The sequence below is a fragment of the Sarcophilus harrisii genome, chromosome 1 (genome assembly GCF_902635505.1).
Source record: "Sarcophilus harrisii chromosome 1, mSarHar1.11, whole genome shotgun sequence".
NCBI lineage: Eukaryota > Metazoa > Chordata > Mammalia > Dasyuromorphia > Dasyuridae > Sarcophilus > Sarcophilus harrisii.
This window is the reverse complement of record NC_045426.1, coordinates 208,552,060-208,575,905: the sequence shown is the minus strand read 5'-3', so window position 1 is coordinate 208,575,905 and position 23,846 is coordinate 208,552,060.

The window sequence follows — 23,846 nt, the reverse complement described above, 5'->3', positions numbered from 1 at the left end:
TGTATGTTGCCCTTTAGCAAGATATAGTGCCCTTCTTTATCTCTTTTAATTAGATCAAGTTTTGCTTTTGCTTGATCTGAGATGAAGGTGGCTACCCCTACTTTTTTGACTTCACCTGAAGCATAGTAGGTTCTGCTCAAATCTTTTACCTTTATTCTTTATGTATCACCCTATTGCAGGTGTGTTTCCTGTAAACAACATATTGTAGGATTCTGTCTTTTAATCCATTCTGCTAACAGCTTCCTCTTTATGGGAGAGTTTGCCCTGTTCACATTTATGGTTAAAATTACCAATTCTGTATTACTTGCCATCTTGTTAACCACTATTTATGCTTTTCTCCTTTTTTTCCCCCTTATCCCCTTCCCCAGTATTAAACTTGTGAGCATCTCTTGCTTCTCACAGCCTTCCCTTTTTAGTATCACTCCCCCACCTTAGAATTCCTCCCCCATCTTACCCCCTTTCCTCACAATTTCTATATTCCCTTCCACTTAGCTTACTCCTTCCCTTTTCACTTTTCTCTTCCCACTTTTCAATGAGGTTTGAAGAAGTTTCGCCATAAATCGAATATGTCTAATATTTTTCTCTTTAAGCCAATTCTGATGAGAGTATTATACACAGTATATTCATCTCCCTCCATTCTTTCTCTCAGATAAATAGGTTTCCTTTTCCTCTTAATGAGATGTAGGACTCTCACTTTACCCTTTTTCTGGTACAATTTCCTGTCCACCTCTAGTTTCTAGAACAAATTCTACATGTTTTCTTTATATATATACATATATATACATATATTTATTTATTTATAACAGAAATATAGTTCCCAAGATTTTTTTTACCTTTTTAGGTATCTCGTGAGTTCTATATTTGGAGATCAAACTTTTTGTTTATTTCAGGTTTTTTTCATTAGAAATAGATGAAATTCACTTATTTCATTGAATGTTCATCTTCTTCCCTGGAAAAAGATGCTCATTTTGTCTGAGTAATTATTTTTGGATGAATATCAAGTTCTTTAGCTTTTTGGGATATCAGATTCCAGGCCCTTCAATTCTTTAATGTGGACACTTAAAGATCCTGGGTCATCCTTAATGTGTCTCCTCTATATTTGAATTGTTTTTTCTAGCAGCTTGTAATATTTTAATTTGGTTTCATAGTTCTGGAGTTTACCCACTATATTTCCTGGACTTTTGATTTAAGGGTCCCTTTCAATAAGTGATCAATGAATTCTTTCAATTTCTATTTTACCCTCTGTTTCTATAACTTCTGCGCAATTCTCTTTGATAAGTTCCTAGAAAATAGTGTCCCAGATCTTTTTTTTTTTTTTTTTCATCATATTTTTCAGGAAGTCTAATAATTCTCAGATTGTCTCTCCTAGATCTATTTTCCAGGTCTGTTGTTTTCCCAAAAAGGTATTTGACATTTTTTCCATTGTTTCATTTTTTGGTTTTGCTTGACTGATTCTTGGTGTCTCCTCAAGTCTTTCAGTTCCATTTATTCGATTCTGATTTTCAGTGAATCATTTTCTTCACTCATTTTTTATATTTTTTTCTAATTGTCCATTTGAGTTTTTTTTTATTTATTTAATAGCCTTTTATTTACAGGATATATACATGGGTAACTTTACAGCATTAACAATTGCCAAACCTCTTGTTCCAATTTTTCACCTCTTACCCCCCCACCCCCTCCCCTAGATGGCAGGATGACCAGTAGATGTTAAATATATTAAATTATAAATTAGATACACAATAAGTATACCTGACCAAAACTTTATTTTGCTGTACAAAAAGAATCAGACTCTGAAATATTGTACAATTAGCTTGTGAAGGAAATAAAAAATGCAGATGTGCATAAATATAGGGATTGGGAATTCAATGTAATGGTTTTTAGTCATCTCCCAGAGTTCTTTTTCTGGGCATAGCTAGTTCAGTTCATTACTGCTCCATTAGAAATGATTTGGTTGATCTCGTTGCTGAGGATGGCCTGGTCCATCAGAACTGGTCATCATATAGTATTGTTGTTGAAGTATATAATGATCTCCTGGTCCTGCTCATTTCACTCAGCATCAGTTCGTGTAAGTCTCTCCAGGCCTTTCTGAAATTATCCTGTTGGTCATTTCTTACAGAACAGTAATATTCCATAATTGTCATATACCACAATTTATTCAGCCATTCTCCAACTGATGGACATCCATTCAGTTTCCAGTTTTTAGCCACTACAAAAAGGGCTGCCACAAACATTCGTGCACATAGAGGTCCCTTTCCCATCTTTATAATCTCTTTGGGATATAAGCCCAGTAGTAACACTGCTGGATCAAAGGGTATGCACAGTTTGATAACTTTTTGAGCATAGTTCCAAGCTACTCTCCAAAATGGTTGGATTCGTTCACAACTCCACCAACAATGCATCAATGTCCCAGTTTTCCCGCATCCCCATCAACAATCATCATTATTTTTTCCTGTCATCTTAGCCAATCTGACAGATGTGTAGTGGTATCATAGAGTTGTATTAATTTGCATTTCTCTGATTAATAATGACTTGGAGCATCTTTTCATATGACTAGAAATAGTTTCAATTTCTTCATCTGAGAATTGTCTGTTCATATCCTTTGACCATTTTTCAATTGGAGAATGGCTTGATTTTTTATAAATTAGACTTAATTCTCTATATATTTTAAAAATATGCCTTTATCACAACCTTTGACTGTAAAAATATTTTCCCAGTTCATTGCTTCCCTTTTAATCTTGTCTGCATTAGTTTTGTTTGTACAAAAACTTTTCAGTTTGGTATAATCGAAATTTTCTATTTTGTGATCAGTAATGATCTCCAGTTCTGCTTTGGTCATAAAGACCTTCCCCTTCCACAGGTCTGAGAGGTAAACTATCCTATTTTCCTCTAATTTATTAATAATTTCATTCTTTATGCCTAGGTCATGAACCCATTTTGACCTTATCTTGGTGTACGGCGTTAAGTATGGATCAATGCCTAGTTTCTGCCATATTAGTTTCCAATATTCCCAGCAATTTTTATCAAACAGTAAGTTCTTATCTCAAAAGCTGGGATCTTTGGGTTTGTCAAAGACTAGGTTGCTATATTTGTTGACTGTTTTATCCCTTGAAGCTAATCTATTCCACTGATCAACTAATCTAGTCCTTAGCCAATACCAAATAGTTTTGGTAACTGCTGCTCTATAATATAATTTTAGATCTGGTACAGCTAAGCCACCTTCATTTGATGTTTTTTTTCATTAATTCCCTTGAAATTCTTGACCTTTTGTTTTTCCATATGAACTTTGTTGTTATTTTTTCTAGGTCAATAAAATAGTTTTTTGGGAGTCTGATTGGTATAGCGCTAAATAAATAGATTAGTTTAGGTAATATTGTCATCTTTATTATATTTGCTCGCCCTATCCAAGAGCATTTAATATTTTTCCAATTGGTTAGATCAGACTTAATTTGTGTGAAAAGTGGTCTGTAATTTTGCTCATAAAGTTTCTGATTTTCCCTTGGCAGATAGATTCCTAAATATTTTATATTATCAGTAGTTACTTTAAATGGAATTTCTCTTTGTAACTCTGACTGTTGGATTTTGTTAGTGATATATAAGAATGCTGATGACTTATGTGGGTTTATTTTATAACCAGCAACTTTGCTAAAGTTGTGGATTATTTCTAATAACTTTTTAGCAGAATCTCTGGGGTTTTCTAAGTATACCATCATGTCATCGGCAAAGAGTGATAATTTGGCTTCCTCATTGCCTATTCTTATTCCTTTAATCTCTTTCTCAGCTCTTATTGCTATAGCTAGCGTTTCTAATACAATATTAAATAGTAACGGTGATAGTGGGCAACCTTGTTTCACTCCAGATCTTATTGGGAATGGTTGCAGTTTGTCTCCATTACATATGATGCTTACTGATGGTTTTAAATAGATGCTGCTGATTATTTTAAGGAAAAGTCCATTTATTCCTATACTCTCAAGTGTTTTTAATAGGAATGGATGTTGGATTTATCAATGCTTTTTCTGCATCTATTGAGATGATCATATGGTTTTGTTAATTTGGTTATTAACATGGCCAATTATATTGATAGTTTTCCTAATATTGAACCAGCCCTGCATTCCTGGTATAAATCCTACTTGATCATAGTGTAATATCTTGGAGATGATTTACTGTAGTCTTTTTGCTAATATCTTATTTAAGATTTTAGCATCAATATTCATTAGGGAGATTGGTCTATAATTTTCTTTCTGTTTTCAGCCTACCTGGTTTAGGTATCAGTACCATGTCTGTGTCATAGAAGGAATTTGGTAGGACTCCTTCATTCCCTATTTTATCAAATAATTTATATAGCATTGGGGCCAATTGTTCTTTAAATGTTTGGTAAAATTCACATGTAAATCCATCTGGTCCTGGGGATTTTTCTTAGGGAGTTTAGCATGCCTGTTCTATTTCTTTTCTGAAATGGACTATTCAACCAATTTACTTCCTCCTCTGTTAGTCTGGGAAGTCTGTATTTTTGGAGGTAGTCATCCATTTCACTTAGGTTATCAAATTTATTGGCATAAAGTTGAACAAAATAACTCCTTATTATTTCTCTAACTTCCTCTTCATTGGTGGAAAGTTCTCCCTTTTCATTTTTAAGACTACTAATTTCATTTTCCTCCCTCCTTTTCTAATCAGATTTACCAAAGGCTTATCTATTTTATTGGCTTTTTCATAGGAATCAACTCTTAGTTTTATTAATTAGTTCAATAGTTTTTTACTTTCAATATTTTAATTTCTCCTTTTAATTTTAGAATTTCCAATTTAGTATTTGATTGGGGGTTTTAATGTGGTCTTTTTAGTTTTTAGTTGCAAGCCCAATTCATTAATCTTTTCTTTTCTGTTTTATTCAAGTAAGCCTCTAAGGATATAAAATTCCTCTTATTACCGCTTTGGCTGCATCCCACAAATTTTGGTATGATGTCTCATCATTGTCATTATCTTGAGTGAAATTATTAATTGTATCTATAATTTGCTGCTTCACCCAATCATTCTTTAAGATGAGATTGTTTAGTTTTCAATTACTTTTTGGTCTATTTTCCCTAACTTTTTGTTAAATGTAGTTTTTATTGCATCATGATCTGAAAGAAAGCATTTACTATTTCTGCTTTCTTGCATTTAATTTTGAGGTCTTTATGTCCTAATATATGGTCAATTTTTGAATAGGTTCCATGAACTGCTGAGAAGAAAGTATATTCCCTTCTATCTCCATTCAATTTTCTCCAAAGATCCAACATACCTAATTTTTCTAATATTCTATTTACTTCTTTAATTTCTTTCTTATTTATTTTGTGGTTTGATGTGTCTAATTCTGAGAGTGCAAGGTTGAGATCTCCTACTATTACAGTTTTGTTGTCTATTTCTTCTTGCAACTCTCTTAACTTCTCCTTTAGGAAGTTGAGTGCCATACCACTTGGTGCATATATGTTTAATATTGATATTGCTTCGTTGTTTATGCTACCCTTTAGCAGGATGTAGTTTCCTTCCTTATCTCTTTTAATTAGATCAATTTTTACTTTTGCTTGATCTGAGATAAGGATGACTACCCCTGCTTTTTTGACTTCACCTGAAGCATAATAGATTTTGCTCCAGCCTTTTACCTTTACTCTATATGTATCTCCCTGCTTTAAATGTGTTTCTTGCAAACAATATATTGTAGGGTTCTGACTTTTGATCCAGTCTGCTATCTGCCTCCTCTTTATGGGGGAGTTCATCCCATTCACATTTTTGGTTAGAATTGCTAAATCTGTATTTCCTGCCATCCTAATAACCCCAGATTATGCTTTACTTATTCTTGCCTCCCCCAACCCTCTTTACCCCTTTTAAACTTATGTACTCCTCTTGTATCACGATACTTATCCTCTTTATAATCCCTCCTTCCCTCCCTCCTTTGAGTCTTTCCCCCTTCCTTCCCTTATTACTCTTTTTCTTTTCCCTTTTCCTCTCCCCCGTTTTAATGAGGCAAGAGAGAATTTTCTATAAAACAAATGTCAATTATTTTTCTTTGAGCCAACTCTGATGAGTAAGATTCACCAATGTTCCTCCCCCTCTCTAAATTCCCTCAGATATGATAAGTTTCCTTTGCCTTTTTGTGGGATGTGGTTTCCCTCTTTTTATCCCTCCTTCCCACCTTATTCTGCCATCATCCCTTTTCCATATCTATTTCCCTTTTTTATGTTATATCAGTACAATCAAATTGTACATGTATTCTTTTTGTATATCCACAACAGAAATACAATTCTCAAGAGTTATTTTTACCTTTTCTGCATCTTCCGAGTTCTATGCTTGGAGATCAAATTTTTTGTTTAGTTCTGGTTTTTTCTTCAGAAACAAATGGAATTCATTTGTTTCATTAAATGTCCATCTTCTTCCCTGGAAGAAAATGCTCAGCTTAGCTAGGCAGTTTATTCTTGGCTGCATCCCAAGTTCTTGTGCCTTTTGGAATATCATATTCCAGGCCCTTCTTTCCTTTAATGTAGAGGCAGCCAGATCTTGGGTGATCCTTATTGTGGCACCTCGGTATTTAAATGGTTTTTTTTGGCTGCTTGTAAAATTTTTTCCTTAATCTGATAGTTCTGAAATTTGCCACAATATTCCTTGGGGTTTTATTTTAGGGTTTCTTTCAGAAGGTGTTCGATGAATTCTTTCAATGCCTATTTTACCTTCTGATTCATTATATCTGGCAGTTCTCTTTGATGATTTCTTGTAAAATAGTATCTAGGCTCTTTTTTTCATCATAGTTTTCGGAAAGTCCAATAATCCTCAGATTATCTCTCCTAGATCTATTTTCCATGTCTGTTGTTTTTGCAAGTAGATAATTCATGGTTTTTTCCAGTTTGTCATTTTTTTGTTTTTGCTTGACTGATTCTTGCTGTCTCAATGAATCATTAGTTTCTATTTGTTCAGTTCTAATTTTTAAGAATTATTTTCTTCATTAGCTTTTTTACTTCTTTATGTATATGTCCAATTGAGTTTTTAAATGTATTGTTTTGGTCTGTGGAATTTTTTTCCATTTCACTAATTTTTTTTTTTAGTGAATTATTTTCTTTTTCCAATTCACAGATGCTACTTTCTTGAGTGTTCTTTGTCTTTTCCAATTCACAGATCCTACTTTCTAGTGAATTCTTTATTTTTTCCAATTCACAATTCTTACTTTCTTGAGATTTTTTTTTACTTTTTCCAATTCGTATTTCAGGAAGTTGTTGCTCTCTTGTAAGGCTTCTCTTTCCTTTCCCCATTTATCTTCTAACTCTCTTTTGAGACTTTTAATGGTCTCTTCTATGAGAGCATCATGTAAAGGAGGAAAACTCTGATGCATTTTTGCTGTTTGAGGTCTCTTCAGGTTTGCTGACCTGCTCTTTTTCTGCATAGAAGCTTTCGATTGTTCTTTTCATCTTTTTATTCATGTTTTAAAGCCTTTAGGGTAGGTCTCCTAGGCAAGGGGGTTACCAGCTTCCTCTGCAGAGCAGGGAAAGATGTAAACCGATTTCCGGCTCTGAGGTAGGGGAGTGCTCTGAGTGAGAGTTTTCCCTTCCCCCAACAGGAAGTGGATTCAGCACTGGATAAGCTATCAAAGTGCCCAGTTGGGCTGAGTGGGTTAGCGATTGCCCTCGGCTAGAGACTAAGGGGTGAAAGTGTCACTGCCCCAGGCCGGAGCCTCTTGTGGGACTGTGAGTATTAGCAGCTGACCACAGACCTGAGACTGCAGACTGCAGACAGCAGAGTGCAGACCGCAGACTGCCGCAAACTCTGCCCAGCGTCTCTGCCTGATGCAAATCGGCCCTGGAAAAGCTCTATGGCCCCAAGCCGAGCTCCCCACTGCGCAGATTGGAGGGTAACCCGGGCTGCATCCTCTTGCCGTGCAGGATCACAGCTGCCCCAGGGAAAAGCCCCGTACTGGGGGTTGGGGTTGCGTGCTTGTGCTGAGATCTGTGCTTTCACTTTCGGTTTGAGACTCTCCTCGGAACCTAATTTCTCTCCCCGTCTGCGCTGATCTCTCCCCTGGCCCCGGAACCAACCTTTTTTTGGCGAGACTGCAGCTTTTCTTTGGCCGGTGAGTTGTTCTACTTCTTATCTTTACGAATTGTAGCAGTCAAGACTATTTTTGAGGCTCGATATAATATTGATAAAGAGGGTAAGAGAAGAACTTAGAAAGTCGCGTGTGTCTTCTCCGCCATCTTGGCTCTGCCCCTGTCCATTTGAGTTTTTAAGTGAGTTGTTTTGTTCTATGGAATTTTTTTTTCATTTTGCCAATTTTATTTTTTTTTCTTTTTCCAATTCACAAATTCTGTTTTTCAAGGATTTGATTTCTTTATCCACTCTATCTTTAAATGAGTAGGATGAGTTATCCAGACTCTCTTGCCAAGCTTCCCTTTCCTTTTCCCATTTTTCTTCTAACTCTCTTGTGAGAGCCTTTTTATTTTCTTCTATGAGAGTCTTGTGTGTTGAGGACCAGATTATATCCTTTTTTGGGGATTTATCTGGAGACAGTCTGTTTTTAGTTTCCTCAGGGTTTAATGTCTGCTCACTATCTATATAGAAGCTATCAATAGTTACAGTCCATTTAATTTTTTTCCCTCATTTTGTCAGAGAAGAATCAAAGAAGGCAAACTAGCAAAAAAAAAAAAAAAATGCAGTCTGCTTTTTTTTTTTTTTTGGGGGGCTGGATGGTATTACTGAGCTTCCTCTACAGACTGCAAGGGGCAGCAATGAGGCACTAGCAGGACAGCAATGGCTGCACTGCATCTGTGCTCTGAGATTCTGAGACTCTGAGAGTGTGCTGAGATACTCTAAGTGAGACTGGCCAGATACCGAGAGACCCTCGCTTTTCAGGGTTATAATCTTTACCTCCTGTGTTTACAGCTTCTCTGCTGGTCTATTGGCTTTCTGCCAAGGCAAAACAGCCACACTGTGGTAAAGTTCTTTCAGCAGAAATGGCTGAGATCATACCCAACCCCCTCTCTGGTCTGCTCAGCTGTGAGCTGCCTGCAGTGCTCTTGCTGCTGCTGCCTGCCCTCAGTCCATGCCAAATCTAACTCTCTCTGCCCTTGAGCAAAAACACACCTTTTCTGGAGAATTTCAAGGATGTCTTCTGTTGGTAATTATTTGTGTTTTTTTCCAGTCAAACATGAATTCCAAGGCTTGTCATAAAACAGATTCTGAGAGCAAAGACAGAGATTAAGTAGATATGTGTGTCCTCTCCACCATCTTGGCCTGAAGTCAGATCCCTCCTCTCTTGAAGGTACTGCTCCTGTTGTTCACTCCATCATCACCTCCTATCATTGGCATTGTTCTTCTGTACTTTAAACTAGCCTTTATCTCCCTGTCACAGGACTTCCTAAGTTGTCTTGGGATGGAAGAATGTTTTCCCCTGATGTTTTGTTGGCTCCATTTCTCCAAAATTTAATTTGGAGTGGTTAAAATTGTTTGGAGGAAAATGTTGGGAAAGCATAGTTGTAGTGTTTACTCTGTAGTTTTGGCTACACCCAGTGGAAAGTCTGTATTTATTATTTAATAAAATTTCAATATAATTCATTCTGTGTTTTTTAATCTTATTGAAAATTCCTATTATATCATCATCATCATCATCATTATTGTTAGATGAGGCTAGATTCAGTAGATATAGTTTTGTGCTAGGGCTTGAGTGAGGAAGAGCTGAATTCAATTTTGGTCCCGGCCTATTACCTGTGTGACCCTGAGCAAAGGCCTTCCTGAGTTTCTTCTATTCTAAAATGTTTATAAAAATAGCTTCTATCCCACAAGAATGTTATGAGGATCAAACAAAATTATGTTTGTGAAGTGCTTTTTGCAGTAACTGACATATAATAAGCCTTTAATAAACATTATTATTATCATTATTTATTTCTTTAAGCTATCAATTTCATCTTTAAACACAGAACTCATAGTTATCACTTGAAATATAAAGAATGAACAATGGTATTATGGATTGGGAAAAATTGAAAGATTTCAGAGTTTGTATAATCAAAAACCTTGCCTCTTTTATTGAGAGGGGGTTTGTATTAGTTGTCACAACTTTTGATAATTCAAACAAGAATAAATCCATTATGCCTTTCTTAGGAAGGTCTGAGGTCCATCAGTAATTCCAGAATACCATAATATTTGAAGAATAATTTTAGCATTGCTATCCTAAATTGAAAAGACCTAAATGAAAAGGAATTGAAAAGGTTGTCTCAAAAATATTGAAAATTTAGAACTAGCAAAAATAATGCAATATAATTAAAAATGTTAAAATCTGGTTACCTAAAATTTTTCCATTTTTATGACTTTGCATTAGAAATCTGGAATTCTCCTTATCATAAATAATATCTTGCATCTGTTTCTTAGAAGCCCAATTTTTTTTCCCTAAGATTCATCTCATGTACCACCTTCCCTAGAGGGTCTTTTATTGGTGCACCAAGGTGTCCTTTCTCCATCCTCAAAGTATCATGCACATACTCACTTTGTTTCCATGTTTTATCCTTCATTTACATCTTGAAGACTTCTGGGATTCATTTTTTCTTGGATAATTTATCCATTTAAACAATAAATTTTTTTGTCATGCCTTTTGATTTGTTTTTGTGGTAAATATAGCATGTGCAATGTGCAATATAGTAAGTTACAAATAATAATGAATTAATAATTGGATTTGATCTGTCTGATCTAGGCTAACTCCTTTACCATTTTGCAAATGAAGAATCTGAGGCACAGAAAAATTATCTACTTTCTAAGAATTAGTTTGTGTCAGATGTGGGATGATAGATTTAGGTCTTCTGAATATTGCTTCACACCTTTTTTAAAACTTTGATCTATGTATGTATGTATATATATATATATATTTGTGTATATATGTATGCATGTATGTGTCTCCTTCATAGTCAAATAAGATGCTGGTGGAAATCACTTTGTGGTTTTGTGTGTGTGTGTGGTATGTTTGTGTGTATACTTGTAGAAAATACAAGTCATAGTCCTTTGAACATACTATATAATTAAAGACTTACCTTTGTCTGACAACCATTCCTTAAAAACATATAGTTTCAATGTCACTGCACTTTCTTGCATCATTGATGTTTTCAGCCTGGATTACTATGCTACTGTGGGCTCCTGGGACTCCAATTGTATTATTTTACAAATTAAAAAAATGTGAAACAATATGCCTTTCCTTCTTACAATTGCCCTTCAGATTGCCATCTACTAATCCTTTGGTTATGTTGCTAATATTCCATTTCTATACATTCTTTGCCTAATAAAAGATCATTTTGGACAAATAACTTTAGCACTTAGAATATTGTGTTTTGGTGCCTAATGTGATAGCAGAATCATGGAAATAAATAGCAGATATATAAGCAATACAAAGAGATAGGAAAAGTGGTTTAATGGCTAATTTATTATTATTATTATTATTATTGTGATATGTGTACATGAAAATGAACATTTGGCCTTTCTGTATTTATATTAGTGAAGTAAAATGATGGGTTCATCCATAGCCCTCAATTTTGTAGAAGATATGTTACTAAATTGAATGCTTACACAGTACTAGCTCTAGAGTATACATTCAGTTGGCATGCAATGCTTATATTGTAAAATTTTGGATTCCAAGGAATTCATCCCTTCTGTATTACTGATTTCATTTTGTTTAAAACAAAAAGTTAATAACTACAAGTTCCTTTACCTTATACGGGATAAATTAGTAAGAGATGAAGTAATTCCATTCCTCCCTGTCTTACTCTAGGCATACCTAGTATATTGCATTAATTATTCTTTGAGATCAATTAGGTATGATAATGTATTAAAAAATATCAATGAAGATTTGGATTTAGACTAAAAAGACATCTATTCTAATACTGGTTGAGCTGTAAGCTCTTTATTTTGCTTTAGAATGGTTGCCTAAACTCTCTAGACCTCAGTTTTCCCATCTGTAAAAGTTGGATTTATTCTACATGATTTCTGAAATCCAAGTTCATCTATCTCTATAGATCTGTAAATCATACCTTTTAGTGAAATTTCAAAAGTGCCATGTTCATATTCTTTGAATAGTTCACCATGTTTGTAGAATGCAATGAACTCCTTTGTACTCCTTAAAGGACAGGTACTTAACAAAAATAAAATATTATTATGGTACAATATCTTTTTTTACTGCTTTAACTGTCACTATATATTGAACAGACATCTGCATTTAACTTCTCATTATGACTCTTAGATCTTTTCTCTGAGAGGTTAAAACTAATTCAGTTCCTATCAGCATACATAAGTAGTCTCAATTGCTTCTGCCCAAGGACACTCATGTAAATCAAATGTTAATTTCATCTCTACAAGGTGCCATTAAAATAGCAATAAGCTGTCTGCCCACATTTTAGTCTCTGGAAGACAACATGCATTTAAAAATTCCCTTTGTTATTTCCTTGGCCTTGTATCCACTGGAGAAGTCACTATTTGAATTTTCATTGCTGATGATTCCCCCCCCCCCCCCCCCCCCCCCCGCCATCTTGGAACAGTTTCAATTAGAGAACAATAGTGAGGACATAGAAAATAATTGTTACAACAGACTATGTACTACTAAAGTTGACTTTTCACTTTGTAATATATGTGTGTGTGTGTGTGTGTGTGTGTGTGTGGTCACACACACACACACACACACACACACATCATGGAAAACCAGGTCAAAACATATTTCATCAATCAAAAAAATTAAGCAATTTGTTTAAAGGTTCTTCTTTCATAAAAATGAAACTAATAGAAATTTCAAATATACTGTGAAAAAAATCATCTCATTTAACCCTCTGATTAACAATTGTTTTGTATCTTTACCAAATGGGTACTCATTTGAGCTCAATTCTTACTAAACACAAGAGCTATACTAAGGCTAGACAGCTATCACTTCACCATATGCAGAAACATTAAGGTGGGGGTGCTTTCTCTGTAGATTGAGAAGTTTCTGTGTTTAAGATTTTCATTGACTTTTGCACTCACTCTGAGATTGGAAGGACTAGAGTTGTGGGTCAGTAGAAATAGATGTATTTAAAAGGCAGAATATAAAACTTCTCAAAGCAGAAGCATCCCCACATCTTGTCTCCTGGATCTTTGTTGCTCACTCATGTTCCCGTTGGACCTTAACCTTCACTCTCTCCACATATTCTCTCCATTTGATTTAGTCAAAGATATAACAACTCTGTTCTCCCAGTTTTTTTCCTTTAAATATCCTGGCTAAGTGAAATATCTGACAATCTGCTAATACATTTAGCCCTCAGACTGACCCAATTGCTTCTCACAGTCCCCTAAGAGTCCTCAGCTCACTCAAAAGATTCCATCACTTTTTTCTCCTAATTTAGATATCTGTAGTATTCTGTATTTGGACTTCAGCCAACATTTGCCCATTTTCCTTTTCATGTGCCTATTTTCCCAAGTACCCCAGAGTCCTAGAGATTCATCTCTGAGCCACCAACATTCTTCTTTTTTTAATAAAGCTTTTCATTTTCAAAATATATGAATGGTTAATTTAACAACATTGACCCTTATGTAGCTTTGTGTTTCAGATTTTCTCCTCCTTTCCCCTACCTTCTTCTCTAGATAGCAATCCAATGTATGTTAAACATGCTAAAATATATGGTAAATCCAATATGTGTAAACATATTTATATAATTCTCTTGCTGCACAAAAGAAATCAGATCAAAAAATAAAGTATGAGTAAGAAAACAAAATCCAAATGAAGAACAACAAAAAGAATGGGAATGTTATGTTGTTATCTACATATAGGTCCCTTTCCCTTTAAGATGTATTTGGGATATAAGCCCAGTAGTAACATTGCTGGGTCAAAGGGTATACACAATTTAACAACTTTTTGAATATAGTTCCAAATTGCTATCCAGAGTGATTGGATCCATCCACAACTCCATCAACAAGGCATCAGTGTCACAGTTTTCCCACATGCCTTCCAACATTTGTCATTATCTATTCCTGTCATCTTAGCCAATCTGAGAAGTATGTAGTATTATCTCAGAGTTGTCTTAATTTTCATTTCTCTGATCAATAGTGATTTCCAGCACCTTTTTGTAGAGGGCTGGAACTCTGAAAAGGTGTTCTTGAATCTAAAGACAGCAGAGTACTTAATGCTAAGTCTCTCATTACTCAATGTGTATGATGATTCCATAAATATATACTTACATGATATGGTGATATGATGGCTCAGACTTGGGTTTGCTGAATGTGTTGTGGTGAGGTAATCATAGGCAATGATTAGAGGGCTGAGGGAGAGAGGTCAGAGTCTCTCTACCAGCAGCAGGCTCAGGAGGGAAGACTTCAGGCTGCAAATTCCAGAGTCCAGGATTTATCTTTCACAAGCCAAGTGGCAGCTTGCCTGTCTCCTTTACTTCTCTTCCTAAAGACCAAGGATTTTGACTGATCCTGACTGTGACTGATCCTGAGGTCTTTCAGAGAGCTAGCCTGTACATAATACCTTTTCATATGTCTAGAAATACTTTCAATTTCTTTATCTGAAAATTGTCCATTCAAAACCCTTGACCATTTATGAAATGGAGAATGGCTTGATTTCTTATAAATTTGAGTCATTTCTCTCTATATTTTGAAAATGACGCCTTTATCAGAACTTTTGAATATAAAATAATGTTTCTTTGCAGTTTATTGCTTCTCTTCTAATCTTGTCTACATTAGTATTGTTTGTACAAAAACTTTTTAACTTAATATAATCAAAATTATCTATTTTGTGATCAATAATGATCTCTCATTTTCTTTGGTCACAAATTCTTCCTCCTCCACAGGTCTGAGAGGTAAACTATCCTATGTTCTTCTAATTTATTTATAATCTCATTCTTTATATCTAGATCATGAATCCATTTTGACCTTATCTTAGTATGCAGTGATAAGTGTGTGTAGTGTCCCTTAAGGTTACTCTATCTGCCCATTTGTTGGTGGCCAGGACTAGGCCAGCTCACCAGGCTTCAGGCCCCAGCTCGGATTACACAGTGACAGATCAACCAGGAGTTGCAACCTTCTGACTTTATTCAGTTATCCTCTCAGTGGGGGTAGCAGGAAGCAAGAGCACAAGAGCACAATAGCAAGAAAGTGAGTTCTGCTCAAGGTTATCTATTTATGTTGCCTCTTTCTTCAGGATTATCCATAGCCAATCCACTCAGAAATGCGCAGATGGAGCCCTCACAAGGGAGGGCTCTAGAGTTAGCACTGCTTCCCAGGAGGAGATTTAGAAAGAGGATGTGCTCCTTGCCATCTCAATAAACCTATAGCAGTTCCTTTAACTACTGCCAGACATAACCTCCTGCCTCAGAGGCCAAGCCGCTTTTATACCCACTGGGCTAGGACCCATAGACTAGAGTTTATTTCTTAGCCAATACCAAATGGTTTTGAGGACTGCTGCTTTATAATATAGTTTTAGATCTGGTAGAGCTAGGCCACCTTCATTTACATTTTTTTTTCATTAGTTCCCTTGAAATTCTTGACTTTTTGTTCTTCCAGATGCATTTTGTTGTTTTTTCTAGATCAGTAAAATAGTTTCTTAGGAGTTTGATTGGTATAGCACTAATGAAATAGATTAGTGTAAATAATATTGTATCCTGCAACTTTGGAAAAGTTTATTAATTTAAAAAAGTTTATTAATATAATTGAAGATTATTTCTAATACCTTTTTAGTTTATTCTCTTGGGTTCTTTAAGTATGCCATCATGACATCTATGAAGAGTGATAATTGGTTTCCTCATTACCTACTCTAATTCCTTTAATCTCTTTCTCATCTCTTATTGCCAAAGCTAGTGTTTCTAATACAATATGGAACAGTAATAATGGTAGTGGGTAAACTTGTTTCACTCCTGATCTTTTTGGGAATGGTTTCAGTTTCTCCCCATTACATATGATGCTTACTGATGATTTTCAATAGATGCTCCTGCCTATTTTAAGGAAAAGTCCATCTATTTCTATCCTCTCAAGTGTTTTTATTAGGAATGGATGTTGGATTTTATCAAATGCTTTTTCTGCATCTACTGAGATGATCATATGGTTTTTGTTAATTTGGTTATTGATATAGTCAATTATGCTAATAGTTTTCCTAATGCTGAACTAGTATAAATTCTACTTGATTGTGGTATATTATCCTGGGTATAATTTTCTGTAATCTCTTTGTTAATATTTTATTTAAGATTTTTGTATCAATATCCATTACGGAGATTGGTCTATAATTTTCTCTCTCTGTTTTTGTCCTATCTGGTTTAGGTATCAGTACGATGTCTGTGTCATAAATGGAATTTGCTAGGATTAATTCATTCCCAATTTTTTTCAAAATGTTTATATATTATTGGAGTTAGTTGTTCTTTAAATGTTTGATAGAATTCACATATAAATCCATTTGATGCTGGAGATTTTTTCTTAAGGAGTTGATTAGTAGCTTTTTCTATTTCTTTTTCTAAAATGGGAGTATTTAATCAGTTTACTTCCTCCTCTGTTAATCTGAGCAATCTATATTTTTGTAGGTATTCCTCCATTTCACTTAGGTTATCAAATTTATTGGCATAAAGTTGGGCAAAGTAACTCCTAATTATTGCTCTAATTTCCTTTTCATTAGTGGAAAGTTCTCTCTTTTCATTTTTAAGACTAACAATGTGATTTTCCTCTTTTCTTTTTTTAATCAAATTTACTAAAGGTTTATCTATTTTGTCATTTTTTTCATAAAGCCAACTTTTAGTTTTATTTATTAATTCAATAGTGTTTTTAGTTTTAATTTTATTCATTTCTACTTTTATTTTTAGAATTTCAATTTGGTATTTGATTGGGGGATTTCAATTTGCTCTTTTTCTAGCTTTTTTAGTTGCAAGCCCAATTCATTGATTTTCTCTTTCTCTATTTTATGTAAGTAAGCATCTAGAGGCATAAAATTTCTCCTTATTGTCTTGGCTGCCTCCCACAAACTTTGCTATACTGTCTCATTATTGTCATTCTCTTGAATGAAATTATTAATTTTGCCTATGATTGTTGTTTCACCCATTCATTCTTTAGGATGAGATAATTTAGTTTCCAATTACTTTTTGGTCTATTTTACCCTGGCTTTTTATTTAATGTAATTTTTATTGCATTATGTTCTGACAAACATTGCATTTACTATTTCTATCATACTGCATTTGATTTTTTAAGTTTTTATTTCCTAATACATGGTTAATTTTTGTATAATTTCCATGAGCTGCTGAGAAGAAAGTGTACTCCTTTCTGTCTCAATTCAATTTTCTGCAAAGATCTATCATGCCTAATTTTTCTAATTTTCTAGTTTCTAATTTCCCTAACTTCTTTCTTATTTATTTTGTGTCAATTTATCTAGTTCTGAGAGAGCAAGGTTGAGATCTCTCACTATTATAGTTTTGCTATCTATTTCTTCTTGCAGCTTTCTTAACTTCTCCTTTAGGAATTTAGATGCTATGCCACTTGGTGCATATATATTTAATATTTCTTTTGCTTCATTATCTTTGGTAGATATAGTTTCCTTGCTTATCTGTTTTAATTAGATCAATTTTTGCTTTTGCTTGATCTGAGATGGCTACCCCTGCTTTTTTTTTTTCTTTTAATTTCACTTGAAGCATAACAGATTCTACTCCAGCCTTTTGAATTTATTCTATATGTACCATTGTGTTTTAAATGTATTTCTTTTAAACAACATATTGTAGCATTCTGGCTTTTAATCCATTCTACTATCTGCTTCTGCATTATGGGAGTTCACCCCATTCAAATTTATGGTTAAAACTATTAATTCTGTATTTCCTGCCATCTTATTATCCCCAGATTATACTTTTCTCTTTCCTTTACCCCTTTCCTATTTGGGATATTGGACTTGTGAGCACCACTTGCCTTAAGCGGCCCCCCCTCTTTACAATCCCTCCCTCTTTAGATTCCTTCCCCTTTTCTTATATTTTTTACTACTATTTCTGTATTTCCTTCTATTAAGCCTACCCCTTCCCTTTTTTCCTTTCCCCTCCCACTTTTCAATAAGGTGAGAGGAGTTTCTCTGTAAACCAAATATGTCTAATATTTTTTCTTTCAGTCAAATCTGATGAGAGTAAGATTCACACAATATTCATCCCTCTACTTTCTTTTCCTCATATATTAATAGGTTTTCCTTGCCCTTTGTGAGATGTGATTTCCCTTGTTACCTCCACTTTTCCCTTTTTCTGGTATAATCCCCTTTTCACCTCTAGTTCCTTTTTTATATTATAACAGTAAAATCAAATTATGTATTCATTCTCTATGCATACCCATAACAGAAATACAATTCTGAAGAGTTCGTTTTACCTTTTTATGCTTCTCTTGAGACTTATATTTGGAGGTCACATTTTTTGGTTAGTTCTGGTCTTTTCATCAGAAATAAATGGAATTCCCCTCTTTAATTGGATGCCCATCTTCTTCCCTGGAAGAAAATGCTCAGTTTAGAAGGGTAGTTTATTCTTGGTTGCATTCCAAATTCCTTTGTCTTTTGGAATATCCTATTCTAGGCTCTTCAGTCTTTTAAGGTGGAAGCTACTAGATTCTCAGTAATCCTTATTGTGTCTCCTTGTATTTGAATTTTTTTCTGGCTGCTTGTCATATTTTTTCCTTGGTCCAATAGTTCTGAAATTTAGTCAGCATATTCCTTGGAGTTTTAATTTTGGGGTCTCTTTCAGGAGGTGTGCAGTGAATTTTTTCAATGACTATTTTACCTTCTGATTCTATGACATCAGGGCAGTTCTCTTTGACAATTTCCTGAAAAATAGTGTATAGGATCTTTTTTTTTCCATCATGGTTTTCACAGAGTCCAATAATCTTTACATTGTATCTCCTAGATCTTTTTTCCAGGTCAGTTGTTTTCCCAAGTAGGTATTATACATTTTTTCTATTTTTTTTTCATTTTTTTGGTTTTGTTTGACTGATTCTTGATGTCTCATCAAGTCATTCATTTTCATTTGTTCAGTTCTGACCTTTAGTGAATTATTTCCTCCATTTACTTTTTTAAATTCTTTTTGTATTTGTCCAATTGAGTTTTTAAATGAGTTGCTTTCTTCTATGGAATTTTTTTCCAATTCACAAATTCTGTTTTCCTGGGAGTTATTTGCCTTTTCCATTTCACAAATATGCCTTTTCCAAAACCTCTTGCAAAGCTTTCCTTTCCTTTCTCAATTTTTCTTCTAGCTCTCTCTCTCTCTTTTTAATTACAATAACTTTTTGTTGACAGAACCCATGCCAGAGTAATTATTTACAACATTATCCCTTGCACTCACTTCTGTTCCAATTTTTCCCCTTTCTCCCTCCATTCCCTCCCCTAGATGGCAAGCAGTCCTATATATGTTAAATATGGCACAGTATATCCTAGATACAATATATGTGTGCATAACCGAACAGTTCTCTTGTTGCACAAAGAGAAGTGGATTCAGAAGGTAGAAATAACCCAGGAAGAAAAACAAAAATGCAAACAGTTTACATTCATTTCCCAGTGTTCTTTTTTTGGGTGTAGTTGCTTCTGTCCATCATTGATCAATTGAAACTGAGTTAGGTCTCTTTGTCAAAGAAATCTACTTCCATCAGAATACATCTTCATATAGTATCATTGTTGAAGTATATAATGATCTCCTGGTTCTGCTCATTTCACTTAGCATCAGTTCATGTAAGTCTCTCCAAGCCTCTCTGTATTCATCCTGATGGTCATTTCTTACAGAACAATAATATTCCATAACATTCACATACCACAATGTACTCAACCATTCTCCATTTGATGGGCATCCATTCATTTTCCAGTTTCTAGCCACTACAAACAGGGCTGCCACAAACATTTTGCCACATTCAGGTCCCTTTCCCTTCTTTAGTATATCTTTGGGTTATAAGCCCAGTAGTAGTACTGCTGGATCAAAGGGTATGCACAGTTTGATAACTTTTGGGGCATAATTCCAGATTGCTCTCCAGAATGGTTGGATTCATTCACAACTCTACCAACAATACATCAGTGTCCCAGTTTTCCCACATCCCCTCCAACATTCATCATTATTTTTTCCTGTCATCTTAGACAATCTGACAGGTGTGTAGTGGTCTTTCAGAGTTCTCTTAATTTGCATTTCTCTGATTAATAGTGATTTGGAACACTTTTCATATGAGTGGTTATAGTTTCAATTTCATCATCTGAAAATTGTCTGTTCATATCCTTTGACCATTTATCAATTGGAGAATGGCTTGACTTCTTATAAATTAGAATCAATTCTCTATATATTTTGGAAATGAGGCCTTTATCAGAACCTTTAACTGTGAAGATATTTTCCCAGTTTGTTGCTTCCCTTCTAATCTTGTTTTCATTAGTTTTGTTTGTACAAAGACTTTTTAATTTGATGTAATCAAAATTTTCTATTTTGTGATCAGTTCTCTAGTTCATCTTTGGTCACAGATTTCTTCCTCCTCCACAATTATGAGAGATATATTATCCTATGTTCCTCTAATTTATTTATAATCTCCTTCTTTATGCCTAAATCATGGACCCATTTTGATCTTATCTTGGTATAAGGGGTTAAGTGTGGGTTCATGCTTCTCGCTCTCTTTTAAGATCCTTTTTAATTTATTCTAAAAGAGCCTTTTTTGGTGGGGACCCAGATTATACCACCTTTTGGGACTTCATCTGGAGACAATCTGCTTTTAGCCTTCTCAGGATCTTTCATTATAAAAATTATCTATATTTAGAGTTCTCTTTGCCTTTTTATTCATTTTGTTAAAAAGTTAGGATCTGCTTTTAGGGCAAAGGATATATTCCAAGCTTCCTTTACAAGGAGCATCTTCCTCTATAAGTGGTCCTTGATGCAATGGGTCTGTGCTGACTCACTCCTGGTGCTTGCTGGGCATGGTAAAGTCCCATGAGACTCTGGTATTTCTGGGTTCACTACTGATCATCTGTGTTGGTGTTAACTTCTCTGCTGATCTAATGGTTTGTGACCAGGGCAGAGTGGCCAACACTGGTGTGGATTCCTCCTTATAGATTCTCTGCAGTGTGGGCTCTGCACTGCCCAGTGGAGATTGCATCCCACCTTGGGTCTGCTACCCTCTGTTCTCTGCCTGCCTGTCTGCACCTGGCTCCCTCCCTCCTCGCTCCAACAAAACAGACCTTTCTTTTCTGGTGATCTTCAAAATTATCTTCTATTGGTAACTTGCTGCACTCCCAATATTTGTAGATTCTGACTTTTCAGAACTAATTCAGAGGCTCAATTTACTAATTAGTTAAGGGTCATTGGAGAAGGTCAGAAAGAAACGGGTGTCCTCTCTGCCATCTTGGATCTGCCCCCCCAATTCTTTACCTAGATGAAATACTTTACTAATTTTCACTCCATCTTATGAGAATTCAGAGATGTACAGGAGCCAGATCTAGAGAGCTGATTGTTGAGTTTTCATTTTGAGTTTTGTTACCTCAGAAATCAACAAAAGCTACAAAGTTTTACTCTATTTTTTTTATTTCTAACCTTAAGAAAGTTAAGGTGTTCCTAATACAATTTAGATTTAAAAATATGTCATTAAACTTTTTTTTTTCCCCACAGAGACAGTTGTTAAACATTTACCACTACACACTTTATAGTTTCACTCAAGGATTAACTGAACACTTTTGCATCAACTCAGACAGATAGATGGCTTTGGCTTCCATGAAATCTTTAAAAATAATTTGTTATTACATTTACACATATGTTACCCTTTCTCCAGTATTTGTAATTCTTAATTGTTCCCCAAAGGAGAATTTTGTACATTTCTTATGTGACATTTCTTTACATTAAACTTTAGGTTCCATATACAATACAGGGATTTGCACTGTATTTTTTTTCATTTTAATGTCAAAGCAACTTGTAAGATTCTTCCTTGAAGCAATGAAAAGAATGTTCATTCATACTGAGTACTGCAATCCTAAAACTGGACAAGGAGCATATATGGGTATGTTTTGAGGAATTTAGATTTTACATTTATAAGAGATATTATTTGTAAAAAAAAAAAATAGTGATGCCTGTGGAAAGTAAAATTTGCTTAGGCTAAAAAGTGCAGATCTTTAGTCACATTTTCGTTCTTCTCTCTATCATTCCTGTATTTGAGATAGAATTTTTCAGAAACAAATACACTTTAACAAATTTCTGTCATATATTATTCTAATGTAATAAAAAACAAGTTAACAAATCTTTATTTTTCCCAGTCACAGAAAAAAATGTAAACTGCTTCTTAGTGCCAGGACTTAAACACCTCAAAATTAATTACCTACTCTAAAAATACTTAAAAACATGTGAAATCTATTATATCTTTTATGTCAGCTCTCATGATGTTCTCCAAGAGCTAATGAGGTGTACTAAGTGACATTAATGGGCTAGATTGGGAATCCTAGCCTCCCTGGAAGTATAGGTTCAAAATCAGATAGAGATGACTAAGCCTGTTATTGTTGCCAGGCCTTTTAATTAAATACGCATGTGAATGCCTTTCAGTTGACATGTGTAGAAAGTGAGGTTCCTGTTCCTTAAATGGAATATATGAAAGTTTTATAATATTGTGGAATAAATATCGAGAAGGGTTGGTCAAGAGACAATTTTTAAAAACTTTGAAAGAACAAAAATCTATTTTTCCAAGCTTATCCATATCTCTTCTTTTTTTTAATTTTCATTGAAAATTGTGTTTATATAAGTAATTATTTGGCATTTTAGATTTTTCTATTTGTTTTACTATTAATCTACTTGTGGTTGAATAGGATAAGGCAAGTATGAAGAATGACAATTAAGAACATATTTAATTTCAAACTAAAGAGTGAGAACTTTAATTATCAATTTGTAGTTACTGAGGGATTTTGAGCAGAGAATGTGTCCAGATCTATTCATAGGGAAGGTTAATTTGGAAGAAATATTAAAAATTGACTTTAAAAGGAAAAATTAGGAAAAGAAAAAAATTTAGATGAAACAATATTGGAATAAATAGTTCAAGTTTTCTTAATTGAAGTTTCACCTTGGATGATAGCGCTAGGAAAAGAAAGAAAAGAATGGATATAAATGATGTTAAAAAAAAAGTTTAATTGATAAGCCTACATGTGATAAGTGAGAGAAAAAAATAACTCCTAATATTGTAACATGAAGATTAAGTTGTAATGATTCTAACAGAAAATAGTAGTCAGAAGAATTCTTGTACAAGTGATTTGATGCTTGCTATACCAGCTAGACCCAATCTTTGTGAATAGAGAGTATAAAGAAAGAAAGAGGGATCAAAACAGTATTTTAAATTATATTTTGTGCAACTTTTTTCTTCATTTAAACACAAAATTTTCTGAAAACACTTGTGGCTTAGTTTCTTATATGTCTAAACTATTGTGTTTTCACATTGGATTTTTAATACATAAAATTAAATCTTTTTTAATAATAAAAGGTAAAATTGATCTCTAATTAAGTGATGGAAAAGATGAGCAAAAACGATTTAATTTAACCTCAAACTTTGTGGAATTTCAATGATTCCAATAACTTTGGAATAAAATGAAACCACTCTATCTGCTGTGCTTTCAATTTATAGTTAGTAACCAGGCATTAAAACAGTGGTTAAATTAGTCTCAGAATGACTCTTGAGGGCAATTCAAATTTTATTTGAAAGGATAGGGATATCATTGAAAAAATAAATATGAAAGCAATGACTTCATATGTCTGGCATACCCTGTGGAAGGAAAATGGTTATCAAGAGACCTAGGTTTGCATTTTGACTGCAATACTTATTAGCTCTGTGGCCATGAATAAATTCACTTTACCGTTCTGATCCTCATTTCCCACCTCTGTAAAATAGGGTTAATTATATTAGTGTTT